Below are 14,451 nucleotides of genomic sequence, written 5' to 3' on the forward strand. Positions count from 1 at the left end.
TTTGCAGGGCAGGGCCAGAGGGAATTGGGATCCAGTGGAGCTCGGGTTTGTTTGTCCACCTCTTTGTTTCTTTGCCTTCTTAGCCTTGAAAAGCTATGCAGAGAAATTCCCTGGTGATTCAGTGGTTAAGACTGGCACTTCCAATGCAGGGGACACGGGTTCGATCCCTGATCAGGAAATTCAGATCCTGTATGTGGGGGGCAACAGGACAGGGGGAAAAAAAATCCATTTTTCTGCTATTTTAATGGAGCTTGGGGCGGGGGGGGGGGGGGGGGGGCAAAGGCCAATGTTTGTTTTATCCAGAATAACTTAGAAGATCAACCTGTTGCATTTCCCCATGCTTAAATCCCCACTAGTTCTATCCATTGTTCCCCATTCTGTTACCTTTTGTTGTTTTCTGTATATTTCTGCTGAAGCAGGCGGAACCTTGAAGCAGGCAACAGTTATATTCTCTTAGCTCTGGGAAGTTTGGTGGAGAATCTGAAGAAGGTTGAACTAGAACCAAATGATGTGGTCTCCTGTAAAATGTTTGCATTCATTTTATTTTCCTTTTTTTTTTTTTCTTTCCATTTTATTTTCCTGTATACATCTTACTTGGTTTCCTAAACTTGCAAAATTACAAAAAGTTAAGACAGTAGAAACAAGGAGGAGGAATTTTTTAAAATAAATTTTTTCTTTTAAGGGGGAGGAAGAGAAATAGGGCAATATCAGAGGATATGGCATGAAAGGAGAGCCACTTTCAAGATGACCAACTCTTCTTACAAATGACTCTCAGTATTGAAAAAAGGCAATGCCAAAGAATGCTCAAACTACTGCACAACTGTACTCATCTCACACGCTAGTAAAGTAGTGCTCAAAATTCTCCAAGCCAGGCTTCAACAATACGTGAACCGTGAACTTCCACATGTTCAAGCTGGTTTTAGAAAAGGCAGAGAAACCAGAGATCAAATTGCCAACATCCGTTGGATCATCAAAAAAGCAAGAGAGTTCCAGAAAAGCATCTATTTCTGCTTTATTGACTATGCCAAAGCCTTTGACTGTTTGGATCACAATAAATTGTGGAAAATTCTTCAAGAGATGGGAATACCAGACCACCTGACCTGTCTCCTGAGAAATCTGTATGCAGGTCAGGAAGCAACAGTTAGAACTGGACATGGAACAACAGGCTGGTTCCAAATCAGGAAAGGAGTACGTCAAACCTGTATATTGTCACCCTGCTTATTGAACTAATATGCAGAGTACATCAAGAGAAATGCTGGGCTGGATGAAGCACAAGCTAGAATCAAGATTGCTGGGAGAAATATCAATAACCTCAGATATGCAGATGACACCACCCTTATGGCAGAAAGTGAAGAAGAACTAAAGAGCTTCTTGGTGAAAGTGAAAGAGGAGAGTGAAAAAGTTGACCTAAAACTCAACATTCAGAAAACTAGGATCATGGCATCCTGTCCTATCACTTCATGGAAAATAGATGGAGAAGCAGGGGAAACAGTGGCAGACTTTATTTTCTTGGGGTCCAAAATCACTGCAGATGGTGACTGCAGTCATGAAATTAAGACACTTGCTTCTTGGAAGAAAAGCTATGACCAACCTAGACAACATATTAAAAAGCAGGGATATTACTTTGTCAACAAAAGTCCACCTAGTCAAGGCTATGGTTTTTCCAGTAGTCGTGTATGGATGTGAGAGTTGGACTATAAAGAAAGCTGAGCACTAAAGAATTGATGCTTTTGAACTGTGGTGTTGGAGAAGACTCTTGAGAGTCCCTTGGACTACAAGGAGATCCAACCAGTCCATCCTAAAGGAAATCAGTCCTGCATATTCATTGGAAGGACTGTTGCTGAAGCTGAAACTCCAATACTTTGGCTACCTGATGGGAAGAACTGACTCATTGGAAAAGACCCTGATGCTGGGAAAGATTAAGGTGGGAGGAGAGGGGGACGACAGAGGATGAGATGGTTGGATGGCATCACTGACGCCATGGACTCACAAACTCACAGATGGCATCACAAACTCATTAACATGAGTTTGAATAACCTCCGGGAGTTGGTGATGGATAGGGAGGCCTGGCGTGCTGTAGTCCATTGGGTTGCAAAAAGTCAGACACGACTGATCAACTGAACTGGACTGAACTGACTGACTTCACACACTAGAACTACTGGGGGCCTTGGAAAAAGCAAGGCTCTCGCCTCTCCCTATGGTCTGGGTATTGGATGCAGGTGTGTGTGTGTGTGTGTGTGTGTGTGTGTGTGTGTGTGTGTGGTGTGTGTGTGTGTGGTGTGTGTGTGTGTGTGTGTGTGTGTGTACAGCTTTCCAGGTGATTATAATATGCTGTCAATCTTGAGAAGAACTGCCCCCAGGGCATGTTTGTGTTGTTGGGAATGAGGCAAGGACACTGATGCAGGAGAAGTGCTAATCTCAGAATTAAAATCCTCGACAAGAGAAAGAAGCAGGATCCAGAGCACAAGTGGAGACAGGACTCCAGCCTCTCATAGATATAAAAAGCCAGAGGTTAAGAGGTTCAACAACAGAAAATTCTAACCAGAACTGACTTTGGCAATTCACTTGGCTACTGTAACTGAAGTATCCAGCGGCAGTCAGTCAGTTCAGTTGCCCAGTCATGTCCAAGTTTTTGCGACCCCATGGACTACAGCATGCCAGGCTTCCTTGTTCATTACCAACTTCCGGAGCTTACTCAAACTCATGTCCATTGAGTTGGTAATGCCATCCAACCATCTCTTCCACTCTCATCCCCTTCTGCTCCTGCCTTCAATCTTTCCCAGCATCAGAGTTTTTTCCAATGAGTTGGTTCTTCTCATCAGGTGGCCAAAGTATTGGAGTTTCAGCTTCAACATCAGTCCTTCCAATGAATATGCAGGACTGATTTCCTTTAGGATGGACTGGTTGGATCTCCTTGTAGTCCAAAGGACTCTCAAGAGTCCTCCAACACCACAGTTCAAAAGCATCAATTCTTCAGTGCTCAGCTTTCTTTAAAAGATAGTCCAACTCTCACATCCATACATGACTACTGGAAAAACCATAGCTTTGACTAGACAGATCTTTGTTGACAAAGTAATGTCTCTTCTTTTTAATATGCTGTCTAGGTTGGTCATAGCTTTTCTTCCAAGAAGCAAGTGTCTTTAAATTTCATGGCTACAGTCACCATCCGCAATGATTTTGGAACCCAAGAAAATTAAGTCTCTCCCTGTTTCCATTGTTTCTCCATCTATTTTCCATGAAGTGATGGGACCGGATGCCATGATTTTAGTTTTTTGAATGTTGAGTTTTAAGCCAACTTTTTCACTCTCCTCTTTCACTTTCACCAAGAGGCTCTTTAGTTCTTCACTTTCTGCCATAAGGGTGGTGTCATCTGCATATCTGAGGTTATTGATATTTCTCCTGGCAATCTTGATTCCAGCTTGTGCTTCGTCCAGTCCAGCATTTCTCATGATGTACTCTGCATATTAGTATAGCATGGTGAGCAGGGTGACAATATACAGGCTTGACATACTCCTTTCCTGATTTGTAACCAGCCTGTTCCATGTCCAGTTCTAACTGTTCCTTCCTGACCTGCATACAGATTTCTCAGGAGGCAGGTCAGGTGGTCTGGTATTCCCATCTCTTGAAGAATTTTCCACAGTTTGTTTTCATCCACACAGTCAAGGTTTTGGCCTAGCCAATAAAGCAGAAATAGATGCTTTTCTGGAACTCTCTTGCTTTTTTGATGATCCAATGGATGTTGGCAATTTGATCTCTGGTTGCTCTGCCTTTCCTAAATCCAGCTTGAATATCTGAAAGTTCTCAGTTCATGTACTGTTAGAGCCTGGCTTGGAGAATTTTGAGCATTACTTTGCTAGCATGTGAAATGAGTACAATTGTGCAGTAGTTTGAGCATTCTTTGGCATTGCCTTCCTTTGGGATTGGAATGAAAACTGACCTTTTCCAGTCCTGTGGCCACTGCTGAGTTTTCCAAATTTGCTGGCATATTGAGTGCAGCACTTACACAGCATCATCTTTTAGGATTTCAAATAGCTCAACTGGAATTCCATCATCTCCACTAGCTTTGTTCGTAGTGATGCTTCCTAAGGACCACTAGACTTCACATTCCAGGATGTCTGGCTCTAGGTGAGTGATCACACCATCGTGGTTATCTGGGTCATGAAGATCTTTTTTGTATGGTTCTTCTGTGTATTCTTGCCACCTCTTCTTAATATCTTCTGCTTAACCATATCATTTCTGTCCTTTATTGAGCCCATCTTTGCATGAAATGTTCCCTTGGTTTCTCTAATTTTCTTGAAAAGTTCTCTAGTCTTTCCCATTCTATTGTTTTCCTCTATTTCTTTGCACTGATCACTGAGGAAGGCTTTCTTATCTCTCTTTGCTATTCTTTGAAACTCTGCATTCAAATTGGTACATCTTTCTTTTCCTCCTTTGCCTTTAGCTTCTCTTCTTTTCTCAGCTATTTGTAAGGCCTCCTCAGACAACCATTTTGCCTTTTTGCATTTCTTTTTCTTGGGGATGGTCTTGATCACTGCCTCTGGTACAATGTCATGAACCTCCATCCATAGTTCTTCAGGCACTCTCTCTATTACATCTAATCCCTTGGATCTATTTGTCACTTCCACTGTATAATCGTAAGGGATTTGATTTAAGTCATACCTGAATGGTCTAGTGGTTTTCCCTACTTTCTCCAATTTAAGTCTGAATTTGGCAATAAGGAGTTCATGATCTGAGCCACAGTCAGTTCCTGGTCTGGTCTTGCTTTTGCTGACTGTATAGAGCTTCTGCATCTTTAATTGCAAAGAATATAATCAATCTGATTTCAGTATTGACCATCTGGGGATGTCCATGTGTAGAGTCTTCTCTTGTGTTGTTGGAAGAGGGTGTTTGCTATGACCAGTGCGTTCTCTTGGCAAAACTCTGTTAGCCTTTGACCTGCTTTGTGTTGTACTCCAAGGCCAAATTTGCCTGCTACTCCTCATCTATCAGAGGACAGACAGAATGAAAACCACAGTCACAGAAAACTAACCAAGCTGGTCACATGGACCACAGCCTAGTCTAACTCAATGAAACTGAGTTATGCCATGTAGGGTCACCCAAGACAGACGGGTCACGGTGGAGAATTCTGACAAAATGTGGTCCCCTGGAGAAGGGAATGGCAAACCACTTCAGTATCCAGAGGCAGGTGTGTGACAAACAATGAATTACCCACCCAATATCCATTCTCCCTTCTTTCTTCCTCAGATAATGTAAATTTGGCTCAGGGCACGAGATGGCCACCACACCAACCAGAAGAGAGGCGTTTTCAGGTAGCACTCATGTGTGTGTGTATGCTCGGTTGCTAAGTCGTGTCTGACTCTTTGCGACCCCCATGGACTGTAGCCCACCAGGTTTCTCTGTCCATGAGATTTCCCAGGCAAGAATACTGGCGCAGTTTGCCGTTTCCTTCTCCTGGGGATCTTCTTGACCCAAGGATTGAGTCCGCGTCTCCAGTATTGGCAGGTAAATTCTTTACCACTGAGCCACCTGGGAAACCCTAACACTTGCAGAAGTTGCCCAAACTCTGGCTAGTGTCTCCTCACCTCCTCCTTTTTTTTCCCCATTGCTCCAAATGGGCTACACTCCACTCCCTGAACTAACCAATGTACCCTGGAGGATGGAACGTTGTTGGGCTGAGCCTGGCAGGCCGCCAAGCTTTGTAATTGCCTACACTGGAGATGGAGGAGCCCAGACAGTGACAGAAACCTCAGTTTAATGGACAGGGGGTCTAACATGTCCCAAATAAAGGGTCCTGGAGCAACACTCCACGTGAACAGCAGGCAGCAGGCAAGACCTGGAGGTAGCCTTCACTACTTGGGGGAGAAGGAGGTTACCATTTATAGGAGGAATTGACATCAGGTTGGCTCAGTGGTTACCAGGGAAACCAGCAGTCAGGATAAGGGGCAAACTCGTAGGCAGTTACTGATTAAGCCCTATAATTAAGAGCATCAGATAGTCATGTGAGTGAAGCAGATCTAGTTGAGCAGAGGGTGTACAGAGAGCAACAAAACAGCTATCTTAAATGATCTGATCATGCACTGACTAAGGCGTATCCCTGGAATTGGGGATGGAGTTAATCCCACTCAAAGTACATGGCTGAGAATGAGACTGGGTGGTTTCCTAAGGGAAATATGAGGGGCTGGTACCAGGAGGAGGAGAAACCAAGGCCAGGCAATGAAGCACACCCACAACAGAGCAGGACATGCCTTCCATGGTAAAAGACAGGGTTACGACCCATGGGTACAGTCACAGCGAGGTCACTGTGGATAGAGGATAGGACCCATGGGTACAGTCACAGCGAGGTCACTGTGGATAGAGGATAGGACCCATGGGTACAGTCACAGTGAGGTCACTGTGGATGGAGGATAGTGTGGGAGCTTCTTCCTGGTTATGTCACTGTCACTGAGTCATGAGTAAAATCATGAGCTGACAGGGGTCAGGGAACTTTTCTGTGTTAGGTCCTGGGCTGGGTGCTGGAGGTGAACAGATAAGTGGGACAAAGTCCTTGTTCTCCAGCAGCTCCTGATTTGATTCGAAAGCCCCGGGGAACATAAAGGACAGACATGGTGTGGACAGAAGCACCTGTGCCCCTTATTCTGGTAACCACAACCTCATTTTCCTATAGAGACTAGTCTCTTACCCATTCTCAGCCCATATGGACACCATGGAGCTGACTTCATCCTCTGGTTCCCAGGATGGGCATGTGATCCACATGGCCAAACAGACTTGAGCAGAGTTAGGGAATTGATAAGGGGATAAATACGTGGCTTTGTTCAAGCCAGTCAGAATCAGCCCTGGGATTTTTCTGTAGCTGATATAATTTTTTTTTTAAGTACTTTCATTTCCTAGAAGTCGCTCTGGATGTAAGCAAGCCTTGAAGCTCAGGCTGATCATTTCCATAACCATTTTGGGAGAACCCACCTGAGGATGAAAGCAACATGGTGAAAAATATAGCTGAGTAATTTATAGACGCCCCTCTCATGTTAACATCTGGATCCAGTCATGCCTGATACTCGTGGTCTTTTGATTACCTGAACTAAAAGTTTTCTTTTGAAAGAAAATGGAACTCTTTCAATCAGAAGAATCCTCTTTTGGAACTTCCCTGGTGGTCTAGTGGTTAAGAATCTGCATTGCAGTCCAGGGGATATGGGTTCAATCCCTGGTCAGGGATCTAAAAGTCCCATATACTGAGAAGCCACTAAGCTTGCATAACGCAACTACTGAGCCTACACAACTGGAGAGTCTGTGCACCCCAAGGCAGCCAAAAAAATTTTTTTAAAGAAGAATCCTCCTTAGTACAGAAGTCTCCAACTCACTGGAAAAGACCCTGATGCTGGGAAGGATTAAGGGAAGAAGGAGAAGAGGGCAACAGAGGATGAGATAATTGGATGGCATCAATGATTCAATGGACATGAACTTGGGCAAACTCCAGGAGATGGTGAGGGATAGGGAAGCCTGGCATGCTGCAGGCCATAGTGTCACAAAGAGTCGAACACAACTTGGTGACTGAACAACTATCTCAGACATGGGAGTGGGGCATGTCTGAGAAAGCTTCCTTCATATGAGAATACTCACACTGAGTTTGGTAGAATGAGTAAGACTTAGGGAGACTTGCTAAGTGAGGGAAGTGCTCTGTAAATCCCACCTGCCACCACACCTGTGTATTTGATCCCCAAACTGACAGCATGAGATGCCTCTGTCTATTTTGTCCAATTTATCCTCTCATCTTCTACTTCCTGTCACTTACCCTACTGAATGGGTCACATAGACAATCATGCTCGTCACGTATCCACCCAACAAGTTCATCTTCTGAGCTTATGTGAAGTGAGACTCAAAGCTGGGTGTTGTATGGGAGGAGAAGAATGCTTGATAAGGTCAGAAAACAGACAAAGTGAGCATTCAGCCCCTTCCCACCTCACACCTATGGCAGACATTGCCCATCAATCCGTGTATTTTTCTTCTTGAGCCCAGATGTAGTCTCAGATGCAGCCTTGTCATCCCAGCACTCCAGACAGTCACAACCAATTGACTGAAGCTGGCATTTAAGGTAAAGTCTAGGGTCAACCTCAAGGTAAGGTATGGCTCAGGGCAACACAGATCCAGAATAGAAGGGAGACAAGACTGAACTACTCTAGAGGCTGGGAAGATGGAGTTAATTAGGACTCTCTCATTTGAAAGTAACAGACACCTGCAAGAAAGAACTTGTCTTCAAAGGAGGATTTATTACAAGGACACAGCAGGACTGCAGGGACCATCTAGAGGCAGGAGCTGAAGCTTTGTAGGGACTCAGGAAATTTCTCTCCATCTCTATTCTCTGCATTTCTGCTTTGTCTTATTATTTCTCTGTCTCCCTCGACCAATTCTTTCTGTATTCCAACTCACATGACAGAGATAGCCGCCACACAATTCATGTTTATATATCTTCTAAGAGAGTAGATAGACAGGTTTATAGTGTCTTGGCTCAAATTTCAAGTTCCCTGGCAAAAGATTCCCACTGACCTTGTTTAGAACAGAGATCCACCCTTAGTCCAATTACCCCTGTGCAGCAGGAAGAAGGGGTCACATAAGATGCCAGGGCAGCTGTGTCCATCACAGTCACGTTGATGATTCTGATGAGCTGTGGGTGTTGTATGGATTTTTCAGAAGTATGTGAGTAGGTCTTTTCTGGGCAATATAAAACCCCAAACAACAAATACCCCTTAAGTAATTCAAGGAAAGCTTCTTGTAGGAGGTGAGTTTTAAACTAGTCATGAAAAACTGGTGAAGTTTTAATAGGCAGAGATGAACAAACAGGATAATCTAAACTCAAACCAGGGACTTCCCTGGTGGTCCTGTAGAATTCGCCTTCCAGTGCTGGGGACACAGGTTCAACCCCTGATTGGGGAACTAAGATCCCACATGCCTTGGAGCAACTAAGACCCCAAGCTGCAACTACTGAGCCCAGCTCTGGAACCCATGCACCATAGCTAGAGCAAAGTCCGCTTGCTGAAGCAGCCAAATAAAGAAATAAATTTTAAAAATAAATAAATGAACTCAAGCCAGTTTGATACAGTGTAGGAACACATTGGTTTATGTGACTGGAAAATTCAGGAGTAATGGCTTCAGGCCTGGATGGATCCAGGTGCTCAGGACATGTGTCAGGAATTGCCCTGGCTCAATATTTCATTTCTACTTTCTTCTGTGTTGAACTGTGTTGGCTTATTCTCAGGCAAGCTTTTCCCAAGTGGTGGCAGAAATGATGACCAGCAGCTTTAGGCTTCTACCCTGCCAGTTTAGCAACCCAGTTTAGCAAAGACCATGTCACCCTCTAGCTGCAAATGTCCTGGGACTGATCCTCACTGAACTGGCCTTGGTCACAGACTCTGAAACTGGGCCTAGAATTAGCTCCATACAAACTATATGGATTGAGGGTGGAAATGGGTATATCCCCAAAAGGAATTTCAGATGTGGGAAAAAAAATAGGCAAAACCAATATGTATATATTCTGCCTTTTCTGAGAGAAGTCACTCTCAGAAACCATCTATTGGTGGATTGCTGATCTGAGTTTTTCAAAACTCTCAGCCAGATTTTAGAGGGCTTCTGAAACTGAGAGGCTTGTTCTGGTTATCCATTACTGGATAATAAATTATACTAAAACGTAATGGCTTAAAACCCATATTATTATATCCCGTGATATTGCAGGACAGACATTTGGGCAGGACTCCCCTGGGTGATCCTTTGGTTTCACTTGACTCTTACAAAGACGTATGCTCAGTCACTTCAGTCGTGTCCGAGTCTTTGCAATCTATGGATTGTAGCCCATCAGGTTCCTCTGTCCAAGAGATTCTCCAGGCAAGAATGATGGAGTGGGTTGCCATGCCCTCCTCCAGAGAATCTCCCCGACCCAGAGATTGAATCCAAATCTTCTGCATCACAGGCAGATTCTTTGCCCCTGAGCCATCGAGGGTGTCCCTCTTACAAAGGTGCTTGGTGGTATTCAGGGCCGATGGGCTGGAATACAAAGTTCAGGAAGACTTGATTTGTGTCTGACAGCTCAAGGTGAACAGCTGGAAGGCTGGATTCTGGGGAGGTAGTCCATACCTAACACCAGGGAATGGCTCTTTCCTCAGGGTTTCCTGAGGTTACTCTCAGACTCCCACCTTCACCAAAGCCATCCCAAATCCTCACCTGCCACCCCTCCCCCCACTCATCTTGCTATTGGCAAACACATGGCCATCCTTGTCCTCGACAACACCAAGGACACAGAAAGGAAGCTCTTTTTTCCCCTTTCTTCCCACTAAAGGTATGGACTCCACCCTTCCTGCTCCCACCTCCTGCCTTAGAGGAAAAGGCTCTAAGGAAAAGGATCTAAAAGCCGGAAAGACTGATACTGAAGCTGAAACTCCAATACTTTGGCCACCTGATGCAAAGAACTGACTCATTTGAAAAGACCCTGATGCTGGGAAAGATTGAAGGTGGAAGGAGAAGGGGACGACAGAGGATGAGATGGTTGGATGGCCTCACCGACTCGAAGGACTTAAGTTTGCGTAAACTCCGGGAGTCGGTGATGGACAGGGAAGCCTGGCATACTGCAGTCCATGGGGTCGCAAAGAGCTGGACACGACTGAGTGACTGGACTGAACTGAACAGCTGTCTAAAGTTACTTCTGTCTCCTCAGGGACTGGCTCCCGTCAGTGTTTGCCTTTTTACTCACAGTGTAGGATTTAAGACCTTGGGAAAATCACAGTCCTGACTGTCACTTAGTAACCGGCTGCCCTTAGACAGGTCATACCACCTTTCTGAACCTCAGTGTTATCCCCTGTGAAATGGAGTTATAATAGTGTCTGACTAATAAAGTTGTGGAGGGTATTAAACTTTCACAAGTAAAGCTTCTGACCTGTAAGAAGTACCCATAAAACATCACTCCTTCCTTGCACACACACTCTGAAGGTGGCCACATTTCTTTTTTTACTGAGAATGTAGAAACCCAGGAGGAGGGCATGGCAACCCAATTCAGTATTCTTGCCTGGAGAATCCCCATCCAGGGGTCACAAAATGTCGGATATGACAGTGAAGAGTCAAAACCTCTGAAACCTGCAGTTACATTACCCCCACTTGTACCTCCTCCCAAACCCATCCTGTCCTGCACTAATCCTCTTGCAAGTGCTTCTCCTCCCCCTATCCAAAGGCATCCCTCCTCCTCTGCCTGGATCCATCTCTACCAGACACAGGGCTGGGTTCCCTAGTCACTGCCTCCAGTGTCTCCTCCATTACTGGGGTTTTTTTTGTTGTTGTTGTTGTTTTATGTGGACTATGTTTTTTAAAAAGTGTTTTATTGAATTTGTTACAATATTGCTTCTATGTTTTGGCTTTTTGGCCTAGAGGCACATGGGATCTTAGTTCCCGATCCAGGGATCAAACCCCTGTCCCCTGCATTGGGAGATGGATTCTCTCTTTAAAAAAAAAAAAAAAAAAAATATATATATATATATATATATATATATATTTTAGGCTGTGCTGGGTCTTTGTTGCTGTGCACGGGCTTGCTCTAGTGGAGGCACGTGGGGACTACTCTCTAGCTGCAGGGTGCAGGCCTCTCTTGTTGTGGAGCACAGGCTCTAGGGTGCCGGGGCTTCAGTAGTTGCTGCACGTGGCTCAGATGTTGCAGCTCTATGGGTTCTAGAGCACAGGCTCAGTAGTTGTGGTGAGTGGGCTTGGTTCCTGGATCAGGGATAGAAACCATGTCTCCTACATTAGTAGGTGGATTCTTTACCACTGAGCCAGTAGGGAAGTCCAGGGGACGGGGGTGATGGCACATTCTTAACCTCTGGACCACCAGGGAAGTCCCTCCTATGAACCGCTGATGGGCTCACAAAGGCTCACAACACCCTCACCGACCGAGCTTCCTTTCTGGCTACTGAAGGAACATCTTGTACAGTTGTGTCATCACAGGGTGTGTCCTCCAGCGTCCTCTGGAAGGCACTGACTGCTGGAAGGACCGGTTTCTGGGACCAGCTCTGATCGGTGATCCATGATCATCCAGTCCGCCTGCCTCAGTGTACGTGAGTGTTGCCCCAGGCTTGGGCACCAGGGCCCAAGGAGACCGCCAAGATGGAGCCCAGACTGGGGCCTTTTCTCCAAGAGTCAAGAAGCCCTCCATCCCTTGGGGGGCAGTGCTGAGGGTGAAGTGCTCAGTACTGGCCTCTCTTCTGCCACTGAAGTTGGCCTGGAGCCCTTTGCTGCTGGCCCTTCCTGTTGCTAATGTGGCCCTCTTGGGCCTTGTTTTAACTGGGGCCATGGCCTGCCCTGGCAGAAAGTGTGGCGAGAGCTCTGAGTGCCCATTTTTTCTGGGATAGAGGCTAAACCCTGGAAAGGGGGGTGACCTCAGGGGCCAAAGTGGAAGACCTGTCAACATTATGCATGAGAACCCATGTGGCCCTAAATCAGGCAGGACATTGACAGCAGTAACCTGGAAGTTCTGAGGGAGGCTCACGACTCAGGAGCAGATGGTCAGGACCGAGAGAGTGGCCTGAGGAGATGGTGTGCCGGCTGGGCTTGCCGGTGATGAAGAGAACAATGGTGGGGCAAGGCCATAAATCGGATGACTATGAACATTTATTTGCTTGGCTTTGTGGTTTGGGTAATGAGGTAGAGTAGAAGGGAAAGCCCTTTGTTGAGCTTGTAGTCATGAACACATTTTAATCCAATAGACCAATATTTCATCATGATGAAAAAAATTAAGAGTTTTGTGGTAGATGCATGTGTGGGTGTTCAGTTGCTCCGTCATGTCTGATTCTTTGTGACCCCATGGAATGTAGTCTGCCAGACTCCTCTGTCTGTGGGATTTTCCAGGTAAGAATACTGGAGTGGGTTGCCATTTCCTTCTCAAAAGGTAATTTCATTTGGCATTTTAGAAAATGCTGATTGTGTAACCCATTCATGAAATGCATCATTAACTCTGGTGTAACAGGTGTTGAGTAAAACTTTTTCTATGGCCACAGAATTAGAATTAGAGCCCTCAGCTAAAACTGTTAAGTTCTAAGTATTCCACATTCTAAAGAGAGGAACCCGGGAATTCCCTGGTGGTCCAATGGTTAAGACCCGGCGCTTCCAATGCAGGGTGCTCTGGCTGGGGAACTAAGGTCCCGAATGCTGCACAGTGAAGCCAATAATAATAATAATAATAATAATAAAGATAGAAACCAACAAATGACTCAGTTACTCTCACCTGCATCCCCATCCCAAGGACTTTCTTGAGAGTTTGTAGAATTGGCCCAGCCATAATCTATACTCCCATTTCCTCCTCCCCAGGCTGCTGGGAAGCTGAACACAGGGAAGGAGGGAAAGAACCAGAGCTGGTGGGAGCATCTGGGCTGAGGGCTGCCCTTTTGCCAACAAATGCCAGTGGCAACTTTCTGGAAGAACCATTTTTGGAGACTGGAGATGTCTTCGAGGGTGAGAGCATCTCCTTGTTGGCTGAACGGAGCCAGCCTGCAGAACACAGAATCAGAGCAGGGGCTGTGACGGAGGCAGTGGCAGGCCCCGCCCAGTCCCCTCGTGGCCTGAGACAGTGAGAAAGAAGTCAGTTCCCACAAATCCTCATGGAGGAGGACAGCGGTCAGAGGGCGACTGAAGCTGGGGGCCGCCACAGGACACACAAGAGGCAATGGTAGCCAGAGAAGGGTGTGGGGGTGCTGACCACTGCTGGGCTAAAGAAAGACCTGGCTGCTGCCTTCTGAGGAGACTTCAATGCTGAAGAACGCTAGGGAAGCAGATCTCTAAGCCCCAGAGGACTGAACCTAGGATGGATCCAAATGTCGCAGGGACCTTCAGCCTGTCCAGCTTTTTTTGTTTTCATTTGGGTGGGGTTTTTGGCAGGGGAGGTCATGCTTCATGACTTGCTGGATCTTGGTTCCTCGACCAAGGGTTGAAGCCAGGCCCTCAGCAGCACAGAGTTCAAACCACTGGACTGCTGGGGAATTCCTAAGTTTATCTAACTTTGAAGGTCCTCTTTAAGAAGGAGAATACAAAATTGGGTAGTAGGGCTTGGAAGGGACTTGTGCAGGTGAGAGATTGTGAGGTTTCAATTTTATTAGCTTTATAGTGAAATCACTTCTGCACAGGTAGACAGGATGTCACCCCCAGACAGAGTCAGCTGCAGCTGAGCCAAAGCGAGACCAGGGCAGTTTTCCTGGTCAGTCGGCAACCAGTTAAGTTTCTGTTGTATTCCTCCCTTGAAGAATGAGGGGGTGGGTATGAGTGGGGGATCCCAGGATCAAATTATGTCCCTATGTCCCCGCTATGGGCTTCCCAGGCGGTGCTGGTGGTAAAGAACCCACCTGTCAACGCAGAATATGTAACAGACTTGGGTTTGATCTCTGGGTTGGGAAAATCCCCTAGAGGAGGGCATAACAAACCCACTCCAGTACTCTT

The sequence above is a fragment of the Muntiacus reevesi genome, chromosome 18 (genome assembly GCF_963930625.1).
Source record: "Muntiacus reevesi chromosome 18, mMunRee1.1, whole genome shotgun sequence".
Classification (NCBI taxonomy): Eukaryota; Metazoa; Chordata; class Mammalia; order Artiodactyla; family Cervidae; genus Muntiacus; species Muntiacus reevesi.